The sequence below is a fragment of the Bufo gargarizans genome, unplaced genomic scaffold (genome assembly GCF_014858855.1).
Source record: "Bufo gargarizans isolate SCDJY-AF-19 unplaced genomic scaffold, ASM1485885v1 original_scaffold_979_pilon, whole genome shotgun sequence".
Taxonomy (NCBI): Eukaryota; Metazoa; Chordata; class Amphibia; order Anura; family Bufonidae; genus Bufo; species Bufo gargarizans.
This window is the reverse complement of record NW_025334780.1, coordinates 149,258-163,612: the sequence shown is the minus strand read 5'-3', so window position 1 is coordinate 163,612 and position 14,355 is coordinate 149,258. Positions and strand designations below refer to the sequence as shown.

The following is a 14,355-nucleotide window of genomic DNA, read 5'->3' as shown; positions in this document are numbered from 1 at the left end:
CTAATGGGGATCTGAGGTTTGATATTAGGGAAGGGGGTCTGACAGAACAGTCTAATGGGGGGCTGATCTGAGGTTTGAAATGGGGGGGGGGGGTATTACATGAAGGTCTGATGAAGTCTCATTTGATATGGGGGTCTGATCTGAGGATCTGATGTGGGGTTCTGAGGATGTATGATGGCAGTCTAATTTGAGGATCTGATATGGGGGTCTGATCATAATGGTAAGGGGGTATTTTTTGCAGTGGTGCACATTGTAAGGGGGTATTTGTACTGGTACACATTATAGAGGTATTTTTGTACTGGCATACACTATAAGGGGGTATTTTTGTACTGGAACACATTAGGGGGTATTTTGAGAGCACTGTGAGCAAATTGTTATTGAGGGGTACTAGCATTTTCAGGGGGACTGTTTCTGCAATATCGTACTGGGGAGCACAGGGGCACAGTATTGAGGGTGACAGGAAAGAGAGCAGACCTCACTGGATGTAAGAGGTATGTGCTGCTGTATAACCCTGTATGTTTTGTAGCGTGGTATGTAATGTTTTCTAAGTATATCTTTAACAGTAAGACTGGAGGAAAGGGGTTAAATTAAGAGTTTGGCATGGGGGGTTGCCGTTTAAATTTTTACCTCAGGCAGCAGAAAGGCTAAGTGCTCCCCTGCCCCTTGCACAAAGCAAAGGGAAAGAGACCCAAGCTGAACTCTTGCATCAGGGCCCATGAGCCTTTAGCTATGCCCCTGCTCAGTATAGCTTAACTCTTGTCAAACCGATAAGAATATGGCTTAAATGCGTGTTTTTGAGGTCAAGAGATCAGAAATAAGAACTACACATGAACCGTCAGATGACAGGATTCAAAGAAAACAGACTGTGACAGCTTGCAATCAGACTGATTTTTAACCCTTGTTACTTTGAAATGGCTTACTTTGAAAGAAAGAATTGCTATTGAAGGTGTGCATAGTATTTTCAATTTCACCTGATGAATGATATGCAAATTGGCTCTCTTTCAAAAAGGAAGAGAATATTGTGCCTCTAGTGCCACCATTTTGAAGGTAGCTATTAGTGTTGAATGAAGTGAAGTATTTCTGTCTGAAATTCGTGGTAATGAATCAGTTTTTTTTTTAAATGTCGGCTGCATGTGTTACAAAGCAAAACTAAGTGTAGCGAGAAGTCCAGGAACGCAAGATCACCCATAATGCCGTTCAGCCAGCCAGTCTGCAGATAGCCATCCCCTTTGATATCACAGCCCTATAAAACCCCTCAACCCGTGCAGTCTACACCATTGTCCTGTGAGCTGAGCATAAGGAGAGACGTGACAAGTACTCATACATTAGGGATAGTGTTGCTGAAGACGATTAATAGAAGAATATTGGAGAGGGAAAGTGCAGGGAGACTTATTCTGCAAGATATGTAATTCAAAATTAATAAGATGGATGCCTTTATTATTCCACTGCCATTGTGCCAACCAATACCTTCCAATCTGCACCCCTTAGTCCTCTTTCACACGAGCGTGTCCGGATAAGGTCCAGATGCGTTGCGGCAAACCCGCGCAAGTAGGTACCCAATTGCAGTCAGTTTCGACTGCGATTGCGTTCCGTTGTTCAGTTTTTATAGCGCGGGTGCAATGTGTTTTGCACGCACGTTATATAAAACTGACTGTGGTACCCAGACCCGAACTTCAAGGTTCAAGGTTGTGTAGATTGTAATATTTTCCCTTATAACATGCTTATAAGGGAAAATAATAGCATTCTGAATACAGAATGCATAGTACAATAGGGCTGGAGGGGTTAAAAAAAATAAAATAAAAATTTAACTCACCTTAATCCACTTGTTCGCGCATCCAACATCTCTTTTGTCTTCATCTGTGAGGGAAAGGACCTTTGATGACGTCACTACGCTCATCACATGATCCATCACCTTGGTGATGGATCATGTGATGGACCATGTGATGAGCGTAGTGACGTCATCAAAGGTCCTTTTCCTCACAGATGAAGACAGAAGAGATGCCGGCTGCGCGAACAAGTGGATTAAGGTGAGTTAAATAAAAAAATATTTAACCCCTCCAGCCCTATTTTACTTAGCATTCTGTATTCAGAATGCTATTATTTTCCCTTATAACCATGTTATAACATGGTTATAAGGGAAAATAATAATGATCGGGTCCCCATCCCGATCGTCTCCTAGCAACCGTGTGTGAAAATCGCACTGCATCCGCACTTGCTTGCGGATGCTTGCGATTTTCACACAGCCCCATTCACTTCTATGGGGCCTGCGTCGCGTGACAAACGCACAAAATAGAGCTTGCAATGCACAAATAATGCGTAAAAATCACCGCTCATGTGCACAGCCCAATAGAAATTAATGGGTCCGGATTCAGTGCGGGTTTAATGCGTTCACCTCACGCATTGCACCCACGCAGAAAACTCGCCCGTGTGAAAGGGGCCTTAGGTGACGTGAACTCATGGCACCCGCACTGAATCTTGACCCATTCATTTCAATGTGTCTGTGTACATGAGAGTTGTTTTTCATGCATCACTTGTGCGTTGCGTGAAAATCGTAGCATGTTCTATATTCAGCGTTTTTCACACAGCCCCGGCCCCATAGAAGTGAATGGAGCTGCGTCAAAAATGCATTGCATCTGCAAGCAAGTGCGGGTGCGATGCATTTTTTACTGATGGTTGCTAAGAGATGATGTTTGTAAACCTTCAGTTATTTATCACGCGTGTGAAAAACTCATCAAAACGCACCCGCGCGGAAAAAACTGAATGCAATCGCAGAAAAAACTGACTGAACTAGCTTGCAGAATGGTGCGAGTTTCACTGAACGCACCCTGAACTCATCCGGAGCCAATCTGTCACGCTCGTGGGAAAGAGGCCTTGGGGGGGGGGGGGGGGGGGGGGGGACGTCTTAATAATGACCATCCTCATCTTTTGCTGTCTTTACTTATTCCAAATCATCCTTCAAGGTCGACAGGAAGATCATGAGAGGAAAGTCAGCAAAATGCAGAGAGAGGAGCTGAATGTTCCTGATAACATATTCTCATCAATATTAGGTGATATGAAAAGGAGGAAAAGCAGATGGTGAAGAAAGGCTCCCACCTGTAGGACGGAAGAGCTCTGGGGTTGGAGAAGTGGGTATGCTAGAGCTGATTAATATTGATTCTGTGTTTACTGTCAAATAACCTGCAGGAGATTGCAAGCCAGAACAACAATATGTATATTGTCCCCCACCTAACCAGCCAAACGCCATACCAGCAATAGCTCCTGTTTTAGGCCCCATGCACACTGCCGTGTTTCTCAGCCGTGTGCGGGCCGTGGAACCGCGGCCTGGATCCCTCCTGAGAGCAGGAGCGCACGGCGTCACTGGTTGCTATGACGCCGTGCGCTCCCTGCTGCCGCCGCAATACAGTAATACACTGGTATGATCTATACCAGTGTATTACTGTTCTGTGCCGGCAGCAGGGAGCGCACGGCGTCATAGCAACCAGTGACGCCGTGCGCTCCTGCTCTCAGGAGGGATCCAGGCCGCGGTTCCACGGCCCGCACACGGCTGTGAACAACGGCCGTGTGCATGGGGCCTAAAGGTGCTGCGTGGCCATTAACAATGAAGAAGGACTATATAGTGCAGTCATTATTAAATAAAAGGCAGCTGCGGGCTAATTGGCCACGCGGCTCTTCACCGCAGCATGGCCACAACCCGCCCACAGCATGGCCTCTCCGTGTGGCCATACCCTAAGGCAGAGTGGCCTGGGTATACTTGGTTTATAGCGAATAGTGACAAATTAATTCAGAATGAATCAACTTTCTTGGCGAACTTTGGTGAAGTTGCCGAGTCAAATTTTTCTAAGCTTTGCTCATCTCTAGTAGCTATCCTATAAATCAATGTCTGACCCTGTCTCATAGGATAGATATCCACCACCAGAGACACAGCTTTTTCTTTTTTTTTGAGAGCTACTGTGCATATACCTTTTTCCCATAGGAGCACTATGTGACCTACAAGACTCCTTATACTTGCTAGGTGCTTTCCCCAAGGAAAAATAGTAACCCCCAGAACCTATTGAATAATGAAATTGGTTGAAATTATTCATTTTAATTAATCGACTTTAGACTTATGTTTATGGGTTCCTTCAGCATACGACCACAAGGTAAGGCTTCTGCATTTAATTTTCAAAGTCAAAAACAGAAGTGGATCATAAATGGAGAGAAAGTATAAAGGACTGAGAAAACTTCTCTTATTAATTCACTCCTGGATGTGGCTTCCAAAAACAGCATGCAGAAACCTGGCCGTGTGGCTGTATCCTAATTGGTTGAATGTCTATGTTTGTGTCTTCTTATCCAGCCTATGATCTTACCTTGGATCCAGCTATGTTCCTGAAGAAGACAAATCTAAGCCTGGGTACGTACCTGTATGCAAACCACAAGTGATGTTCCTCACTCCAGTGTCATCTGCTTCTGATTTGTGAAGATCACAGACAGTCAGCTAATAAAAGTTGAAAGCAATGACTGTTCTTGTTCTTCTTCTTTTGTTTTGGGCGTGGAAATAGGGAGGAGTTAGCTGCATGTGATGTGACATTACTTTCCTATTTCTAACAGTGCAATAAAAACAATAGAACGTGATACATATCAAACAATTGCTTTGAGTCTGATGATCTACATCTCTCGACACTCTTGGATGTTCATATTTATGACAAGATCTGTAATTAAACACTTCCAAAGTACTTTGACTGTTTAAACAGTTGAACATGGGCACACGTTCCTTGGTCATTATGACTGATACATTATGGCATACATACATAGCTTTGTGGATGATCATTCAGTATATGATGTATATAAACCTTTTTATGAACGGGATAATACCAGGGCTGCGGAGTAAGCCAAACTTCTAACTTTAAATTCTCTAAGTTTCCATGCTTTGACTCATTCATTTTCTCATATTGGTATAATAATTGCTTATACCAAATTTAGGTCTCATGCACATGACCATATTTTTCTTCAGTGTGCTATCTTTTGAAATTGAAAGGACAGTGACCCATAGTCAATGGGGCTATTAACACGGATCCGTGTGCCAGATCTAAGATTTTTTTTTTTATCACTTACTCTGACTCCAAAACTTTTTCTGGCTCCATGGCTCTGACTCCACAGCTTTGATTTTATCCCCTAGTCTATTCATTTTTTTTTTTTTTGCTAAGCTGTCCGATAGATTCTTCTCTTCATTGCATATTGATACATGGTAAATGTAAATCAATGAATGTCTTCTTAGGCTACTTTCACACTAGCGTTCGGCTGTCCGCCCGTGAGCTCCGTTTGAAGGGGCTCACAAGCGGACCCGAACGCATCCGTCCAGCACTAATGCATTCTGACTGGATGCGGATCCGCTCAGAATGCCTCAGTCTGGCGGCGTTCAGCCTCCGCTCCGCTCAGCAGGCAGACACCTGAACGCTGCTTGCAGCGTTCAGGTGTCCGCCTGGCCGTGCGGAGGCAAGCGGATCCGTCCAGACTTACAATGTAAGTCAATGGGGACGGATCCGTTTGAAGATGACACAATATGGCTCAATCTACAAACGGATCCGTCCCCATTGACTTTCAATGTAAAAGTCTGGACGGATCCGTTCAGGCTAATTTCACACTTAGACATTTTTTGACAATATAATGCAGACGGATCCGTTCTAAACGGAGCCACCGTCTGCATTATATGAGCGGATCCGTTCAGAACGGATCCGCTCTGAACGCTAGTGTGAAAGTAGCCTTAGTCCTTATATTGGTTTTAATGGTTTGATACTTTCTTAGTTCTCATGCACACAGTGTGTGGTGCCATATAATACAGAAAACACAACTTCAATAGGTGGTTGTCACACCAAAATGCAGAAATTGTTCACAAATATGCCATACCACCTGAGATACTTGCTCAAAGTAAGAACAATAAGTAAATAAAACTTCACTTTTAGGCTACTTTCACACCAGCCTTTTCGCTGGATCCGTCATGGATCAGCAAAAACGTTGCATATTGGATCATATGTCCACATGGGATATCTAGGTATCAACCAGCCCCACCTTCAGGCGTCACTTGTTCCTTTCCACCACAATTTTGGAGAAGTGGAGGGTGGGACAGTTACTGCCTTTGATTAGTTCTTTCTTTACCCTGTGTATGTACCCCCTGGTGAACCCAAATGCTGTGGGGGAAACGCATTGGGGTAACAGTGTACTTATTGTGTCTTTTTTAGGGCGTTTTAGGATAGGCACGGGGACAGAGGATTCCCACCATCAGGGGATGCCTCCGGGCTGAGGACTAATTAGGACCTTTGTAGGGAAAGGACCTTGCCTCCTATGGTGGTATCCTCGCATATACCTACTTCTGGACCCATTGTGTATCTGAATAAGTTTTTTTTTCTCTATTTCATTATTTAGTTATATTGACCAATAAGGGTCATTTTAAGGATATCAATAAAAGTATATTTTTTTAAGGGTTCTATTATTATTTTTTCAGTTAGATTCTATAGCACAATAAAAAATGAAATGTCATCAATAAACATAGACCCAACAAGCACTTAGGTGGATCAGCCACAACTAATCGGGATACTTAAATCCCTGGGTTGAACATACAGTGGTCCAAATGTGAAAGAGGAATAGCCAGTGCACATATTTAAAAAGAAATATTCTTAACAGATCATATAGATTAGACAGAGGTGGAGATGGATATAACTCCAGCCATATAGTACCTCTGCACAGTACCTTGTAAATTGATTTTCACTGCTTATTGGGACATAGTGGGGGTCATTTATCAATCAGAAATACGTCTAAATTAGGCGTATTTCTGGTGCAGATTGTAGCACAAATATCCTTTGTGCCGCAATCTGTGACTTCTCCCTGCTCACGCCAGGTCTAAAAAAGGGTATTTGAAGAAGATGGGTTGGTACTGCAGTTTGCACTAGTATATAGCAAAGAAGGACCGGCACTCACTTTCTTGATGATATGAAGAGACATTTATTCAAGGCATGATAGCATCATAAGTGACTAGTTTCAGGTCAAGCCTGAGCCTTTTTCAAACAGCAAACTTTTTGCAGTTTGAAAAGGGTCAGGCTTGAGCCGAAACTAGTCACTGATGATGCTATCATGCCTTGAATAAACGTCTCTTCATATCATCAAGAAAGTGAGTGCCAGTCCTTCTTCGCTATATAGGTCTAAAAAAGGGGTCATGGGCGGGGAAGAGGACTATTTACAATTTTCTACACCTGTTTTAGGTTCAGAAATGGTCTAAATGTAAGACAGCTAGGAGGCTGTCTTACATTCAGAAGTATTTTCACATCTAAGACAATAACCTGCCAGAAGGTATGGTCCAAAAAATGGTGTCTAAACATACAAGTACTCACAGATGACCGCCATTAAAACATAGCCTTTATTCAATATCAAATTAAAATAACCCCCAATCCAAAAAAGAAAAATAATTGTACTTACATAGAATAACAAAAAATAACAAAGATGGGGGCAGTAATACATGGGTATAGACTGGTTTCTTTGTGGGTCTCTATCCCTAAGTCTTGCCCTATGTATTGACGCCCTGCCTACAAAACGGAATGGCCGCCCCGATAGGGGCGATCCCGTATCAGGGATTTGACCTCAAAGAGTATACAGTCCACCACAAAACAGTATCACAAAGTAATGCCTTATTGAAATATCAGATCATTTCAATATGTTAGATGGTTTATAATGATAACCCTGTCCCAATGCGTTTCGCCCATTTAATTACAGGGCTCATCAGGGGACATTGTTTTTACGTGATAGGAGAGTATACATAAAAGTGTCTCCAATTCTTTCAATATAATTGTCCTTTGGGTGGACTATCAATCAGCAAAATACAGTTGTGATACAATGAGGCAGATAGATGCCAGCTATTTGATGTAGATATACATATAAATAGTGCCAAATATAGTTCTCCCCCCCCTTCCTGAAAAATGCTTATATCCAAATGGGTTTGGTTCTCAGGAATTAGAGGCAGATAATAGTATCCAAAGGTTGAATAGCAGATACATGCCTTATAAATGGACATGCAATGTCCATAGATAACATTATAGATAAATGACTCGCGTGCCCAAGAATAGCGTGTGGCGGCCAGCTCATCAGAAGGAGGTGGGGGCCCAGATACACCTGGCGTTCACAATGGTGTGCCTCCTCAGAATGAGAGGCACGCTCAATTTATGGCGCCCGCCCAGGAGAGCGGCGTGTCACGTGACCACCATGTGCACGTGAACGGGATACAGGTCACGTCAGTGGTCACGTGACTCGGAGACCCGATCACGTGACAGACAGGCCAGCAGAAAGGTCCTTGAGCAGCACATCCAGATAATGGATAATGAAGGAGGTAGTCACATGATCTATTAAATAGATGAATAAACGAAAGGTAAACAAAGAATAGGGTGGACAAAAAGGAACAAATAGGCAAAAAAATAAAAAAAAAGCCAGCATAATCCTCAGGGTAAGCAAAGATATAAAACTGGTGGTAGAAAGAAATCAGAAAATAAATATATGTATCAAAAATTTTGGAGTTATTAATTGTATGATGGGGGCCAAAATTACATTTTTATGGGGAGTGGGTAGAAACTCCCTATCTACTAAAGGAAAAATAAAAGATGAAAAAAATGGAAGAAAATAAGGCCCCCCAAAAAAAGGTTAGTTGGCTGGTAAATAATGAGAAGCATGCAAAATCATTACATTCATTTAATCCCAAAGGTGCTATTGTACTAAGAGTATAGATCCATCTTGATTCTTTTTGTTTTAGGATTTTATCCAGATCACCGCCTCTAATCGAGTGTTTGATTGTTTCAATCCTAGAAAAAATGTACTGATTTGATATTACCAGCATGGTGCTGCCATATATGTCTTACGAGTGGTTTATCCCGTTTATTACATATGTAGCCAATATGCTCCAAAATTCTCTTCTTGAACATTCTACATGTCTTCCCCACGTATTTTAATCCACATATACATTGTGCAAAATATACGACCCCTATGGTGTTGCAATTTGCCGGCACCTCTTGTTAGATCCACCTCCACCATGTATAGGGGTTATTAAGACCAGCGTCTAAAACGCCAGTCTTAATAAATGTGCCATAGTATGACATCAGATAAAGCCAGTATTTTTCAACTGGATTCAATATGAATCAGACAGAAAACAACTCTGTATGGTTGCGTACAAGAGCCCTTAAAGGGGTTGTCCTCCAACCAGCGACATACACAGATCTTATAGGGCCTGTGAGGTGGTGACAGGAGTCATCTATGTGGGGCGATATGTGTCACCCAGAATGTTGCAGCAAGCATTCTAAAGCCGCTTGCTTACCAGGAATGTGCCTCCAAGGTTCCCGGCCTTGGTGGAGTAAAAGCCCTAGTTCAGGTGACCACTAAGTTAGCTGGTGGACACAGAAAATAGATAGTGTGGCTGGTTCAGCTAGTTCAGGGCAGGCTTTTACTGGGAACAGGCAATGTGTTGGGTGGGTGCCTGTTCCCCAGGTTTCAGTCTGGGACTTGAGGCATGCTCATGTCCAGGGATCCTATTTAATCCTGCTGCTAGATCTCAGATGTGTCTCAGTCTGGAGGAAAGGCAGACAGTGTGAAGTATCACTGTCAGAGTGTGCTACAACTGTTTGACCCGGCTGCGATCCGTGGATTCTCACATGTGGATAGTCAAAGCTGTGGGATCCATGTAGCTACTGGCTGCGCTGCCTGTATCTGCATGGATCCCACAGCTTTGACTATCCACATGGGAGAAACCACGCTATCTGCATTAGCATGGACCCCACTGACTTGAGAAAGGAGTACACTTACTCCAAAACGCATTGTCGCTTATTACTAAAAAAAAAAAAGATTTTATAAACATCCATTGAAGTCATGTTTGCGCCAAGAGGTATAACATTTGTGTACAGACTAGGTACATCTGACATCCCCCCACTGAATTAATATAAAAAGAAAAGTAATCTTATAGCTGCACAGGATTTGCTTTCTTATTGAAATGGTCTGTAAAGGTCCATTCACACGTCAGTAATGTGTTTTGCGGATCCACAAAACACGAACACCGCACATCGCCGGCACTAATAGAATATGCCTATTCTTGTCCGCAATTGCGGACAAGAATAGGACATGCTCTATTTTTTTCGGGAACGGAATTCTGTATCCGGGCAGCACATTGTGCGGCCCTATAGAAATGAATGGGTCCGCAATTCCGTTCCGCAAATTGGGCAACAGAATTGCGGACGTGTGAATGGGGCCTTAAAAGTAGCTATTTATTTATTTTGTGCATTGTGTTATTTTGTTGCCTGATTTCTTGGGAAAAGCTAGAGGGGCTGGGGAGAGGAAGTGGCAGGATTCAGAAGTGTCTGCTAAGTTGTTTACCTGAGGTGTCCTATGATCAGCCAGAGATCCAAGGCTTCATCCACAGTGAGCAAGGGACGCTTGTTGAAGATCTGCTGCCTACTAAAGAGGATCTGTAGTCTTCATTTATAATTAGGAGCTGATGAGATCAGAGGCCTGCCCTGAGGCCAGCGTTGGATCATCCATCAAGAAAACCAAGCTGCCATTCTGGCCTGCACCGGAGATCTCAGCCTGAAGCATTGTCCACTTGGTTAAGCCTCATGCACACGTCCGTGGAACACGGACCGTGAGATACCGGCCTGGATTCTAGAGGAGTGCAGGAGCGCACGGCGTCATTAGTTGCTATGACGCCGTGCGCCCGCTGCTGTACAGTAATACACTCGTATTATCTATATGAGTGTATTACTGTACAGCAGCAGCGCGAAGTGCACGGCGTCATAGCAACTAATGACGCCGTGCGCTCCTGCACTCAGCAGGAATCCAGGCCAGTATCTCAAAGTCTGTGTTCCACGGACGTGTGCATGAGGCTTTAGTGCGCACTTTGAATGAGACTTAATTCCTGAGCTCAGGTCCCTCCCTGGTGAGGACAAGTTTTGGCGCAGCCGGGATCCCAGGTACACAGACCCCAAATTTGGTGTTGATAGATCCTGCAGTATTTAGCGGCATTTAGGCAAAATATAAATCCTTAAAGGTACAGTACCTAAATTAGAGAATTCCTAGCTGGGGGTCCCACTTTGGACAATATTGTGCCACCACTTCAGTACACCGGAGCGCACCTCACTCCGTGTGGTCTGGCTGGATAACGGTGTACGTTATATTGTATAGAGTTTTCTCCTCTAGGGTCAGTAAATTTATTTTGGTTCACACAGCTCACTGTCCGTGCATTCATTTTTGTGTGGTTCACTGTATCTCAACGGACTCCCTCGGGTCCCCCTCTTAAAGAACTACGGAGGCAGACAGCACACGGTGTGCTGTTCACATCTTTTGCGGTCCCATTGAAACGAACAGATGCAGACTCATTCATACGGTTATGTGAATGAGCCCTTAATAACTCCTATTTAGTCTGTCTGGATTCTGAGACCACGTGGAGCTTTTGAAATCTGTTCACATGATTTAGTGCTGTATGGTGGCTTTTGCTGCTCTGCCTGTGGGTTGGTGGGGTCCAGTGCCATGGGGGCTCAGTCTTATAGCAGTTGTTTTGTTGGGCTGCTGGGTCTCATCGGCTGCTATGGTTGCTATGTGGCACTATGCCAAGTAAGAAGCTACGCATTTTAATCAAAACGTATACTTAAGTGCCTCAATAGAAATCTTCACAAATGATGCTGAGAAACAATAGGTAAATGCATGACGTGGGTGTGCGACCCATATCTTTTTCTCTACAGTCTACCACTTAAATAATGATGTTTCAGTTTGGGTCAGAAGAGCAGTGCTAGGGATGGAAAATGTGGGCATCACAAGGACCGTGTTTCCCAGACCGAACACACTCATGTTAAACTGGCCTACTACATGTGATTTCCAGTCTAACAGGTTTGATTTACTGCAGCATTGAAAAAACTATTTAACTATAAGTGGTAGAGAAATTGCAGTAATATATGTCTGTCTTGTGTATACGCTGATGGCACGCTCAATGTTATTAGCAAAGGTCACCAGGCAAACAGTATTTTCCTTGTCATGGAGCTAGTCATGATTTATGACATCAGATAATTTGATGTCATTTAAAGGGGTTGTCCACTTCAGCAAATGGCATTTATTATGTATACAATGTTAATACAGGACACTTACTAATGTATTGTGTCCATATTGAGTCCTTTGCTGGCTAGATTGATTTTTTCCATCACATTATGCACTTCTTATTTTCATGGTTATGACCACCTTGCAATTCAGCAGTGGTGACTGTGCTTGCATGCTATAGGAAAAAGCACCTTCCTATGCGTGCTCCCACAGTCCTGGCCACCAAAGAGGCCGGTTCATTTTCCTTTGGTGTGCAAGCACTGTCACCACTGATGGATTGCAGAGTGGTCATAACCACGAAAACAATCAGTGTATAATGTGATGGAAAAATGAATCGATGCTCACAAGCAGAGCTTCGTTTTGTTCACCTGCTCCAAATTAGGCAATATGTAATACGTACACGGAAGTACTACACTGACACTGTATCAGGTCAAAGCTTAACTTTATTATGAAGTTACAAGCATTCTATACCCTTAGTTGAGGGGAGGGTCGTACATGGACTCTTCCAATTGGAGATTAATACAAGGGCCTATACAGTTGCAAGAAAAAGTATGTGAACCCTTTGGAATGATATGGATTTCTGCACAAATTGGTCATAAAATGTGATCTGATCTTCATCTAAGTCACAACAATAGACAATCACAGTCTGCTTAACCTAATAACACACAAAGAATACACACCATGTAAACATTCACAGTGCAGGTGGAAAAAGTATGTGAACCCTTGGATTTAATAAGGGTAACGCCCGGAGCGAGTGACGTCACCGCCTCCTGCTGAAGAAAGTGCCGGCCGGCAAGTCTTAACAGCGCACTAGGCTGAATGCTAGTGCGCATGTGCAGGACCGCCGGCTGGCCGCCAGTCTCTGTATCGTACAGGCTTCTATATGAAGCTTGTACTGACTACTACACAGTGTGATGTAAGCGCTGTGCAGGAATGACAGCATAGGGATCAGCCACAGAGGCTGATTGCTATGCTGTGCATGTCACAGGGGGCACTGGATGGCAAACAGGGGGCAATGGATGGCAAACGAGGGGGCAATGGATGGCACAAGAGGGGCAATAGATGGCACAAGGGGGCACTGGATCGCAAACAGGGGGCACTGGATAGCACAAGGGGAGCAATGGGTGGCCCAAGGGGGCAATGGATGGCACAAGGGGCAATGGATGGCAAACGAGGGGGCAATGGATGGCACAAGGGGCAATGGATGACAAACGATGGGGCAATGGATGGCACAAGAGGGGCAATAGATGGCACAAGGGGGCACTGGATCGCAAACAGGGGCACTGGATGGCAAACAGGGGCACTGGATGGCAAACAGGGGGCACTGGATAGCACAAGGGGAGCAATGGGTGGCCCAAGGGGGCAATGGATGGTGCAAGTGGCAATGGATGGCAACCAAGGGGGCCTTATAGTTTCACTGAAGTTGGAGATGTCAATAGCACTAGGAATTGGCCATTAAATCTTGGTTCTAGGGTCTTCCTGGTGTGCTTCTTTACCAACACCCAGTCCCCTGGCTGTAGGCTGTGGGTTTCAGGTATTTTTTCTGGATCTGCACACCAGTTCACTGACCAGCTTCTTTGCTATGTTTCTTGCATTTGCCTTTGCCACTGGGAAGGCTTCTGGCCACCCTGAAAAGAGATCAACACACACAAGGACAAATTCATATACTTCTACCTTAGGCAGTTGTACAGGGAGTGCAGAATTATTAGGCAAATGAGTATTTTGACCACATCATCATCTTTATGCATGTTGTCTTACTCCAAGCTGTATAGGCTCGAAAGCCTACTACCAATTAAGCATATTAGGTGATGTGCATCTCTGTAATGAGAAGGGGTGTGGTCTAATGACATCAACACCCTATATCAGGTGTGCATAATTATTAGGCAACTTCCTTTCCTTTGGCAAAATGGGTCAAAAGAAGGACTTGACAGGCTCAGAAAAGTTAAAAATAGTGAGATATCTTGCAGAGGGATGCAGCACTCTTAAAATTGCAAAGCTTCTGAAGCGTGATCATCGAACAATCAAGCGTTTCATTCAAAATAGTCAACAGGGTCGCAAGAAGCGTGTGGAAAAACCAAGGCGCAAAATAACTGCCCATGAACTGAGAAAAGTCAAGCGTGCAGCTGCCAAGATGCCACTTGCCACCAGTTTGGCCATATTTCAGAGCTGCAACATCACTGGAGTGCCCAAAAGCACAAGGTGTGCAATACTCAGAGACATGGCCAAGGTAAGAAAGGCTGAAAGACGACCACCACTGAACAAGACACACAA

The 14,355-nt window shown here is 43.9% G+C and overlaps 1 protein-coding gene across 1 annotated transcript in view; it reads right to left on the bottom strand.

The window, feature by feature from the left end:
* LOC122924276 (BPI fold-containing family C protein-like) overlaps positions 1 to 4,523 on the bottom strand; it is a 31,128-nt gene extending 26,605 nt beyond the window's left edge. Inside the window, exon 1 of the mRNA XM_044275220.1 lies at positions 4,399 to 4,523. The gene's annotated coding sequence lies outside the window, so the exon portion shown is untranslated. The remainder of the gene's footprint in view (positions 1 to 4,398) is intronic.
* Between the last annotated feature and the right edge of the window lie 9,832 nt (positions 4,524 to 14,355).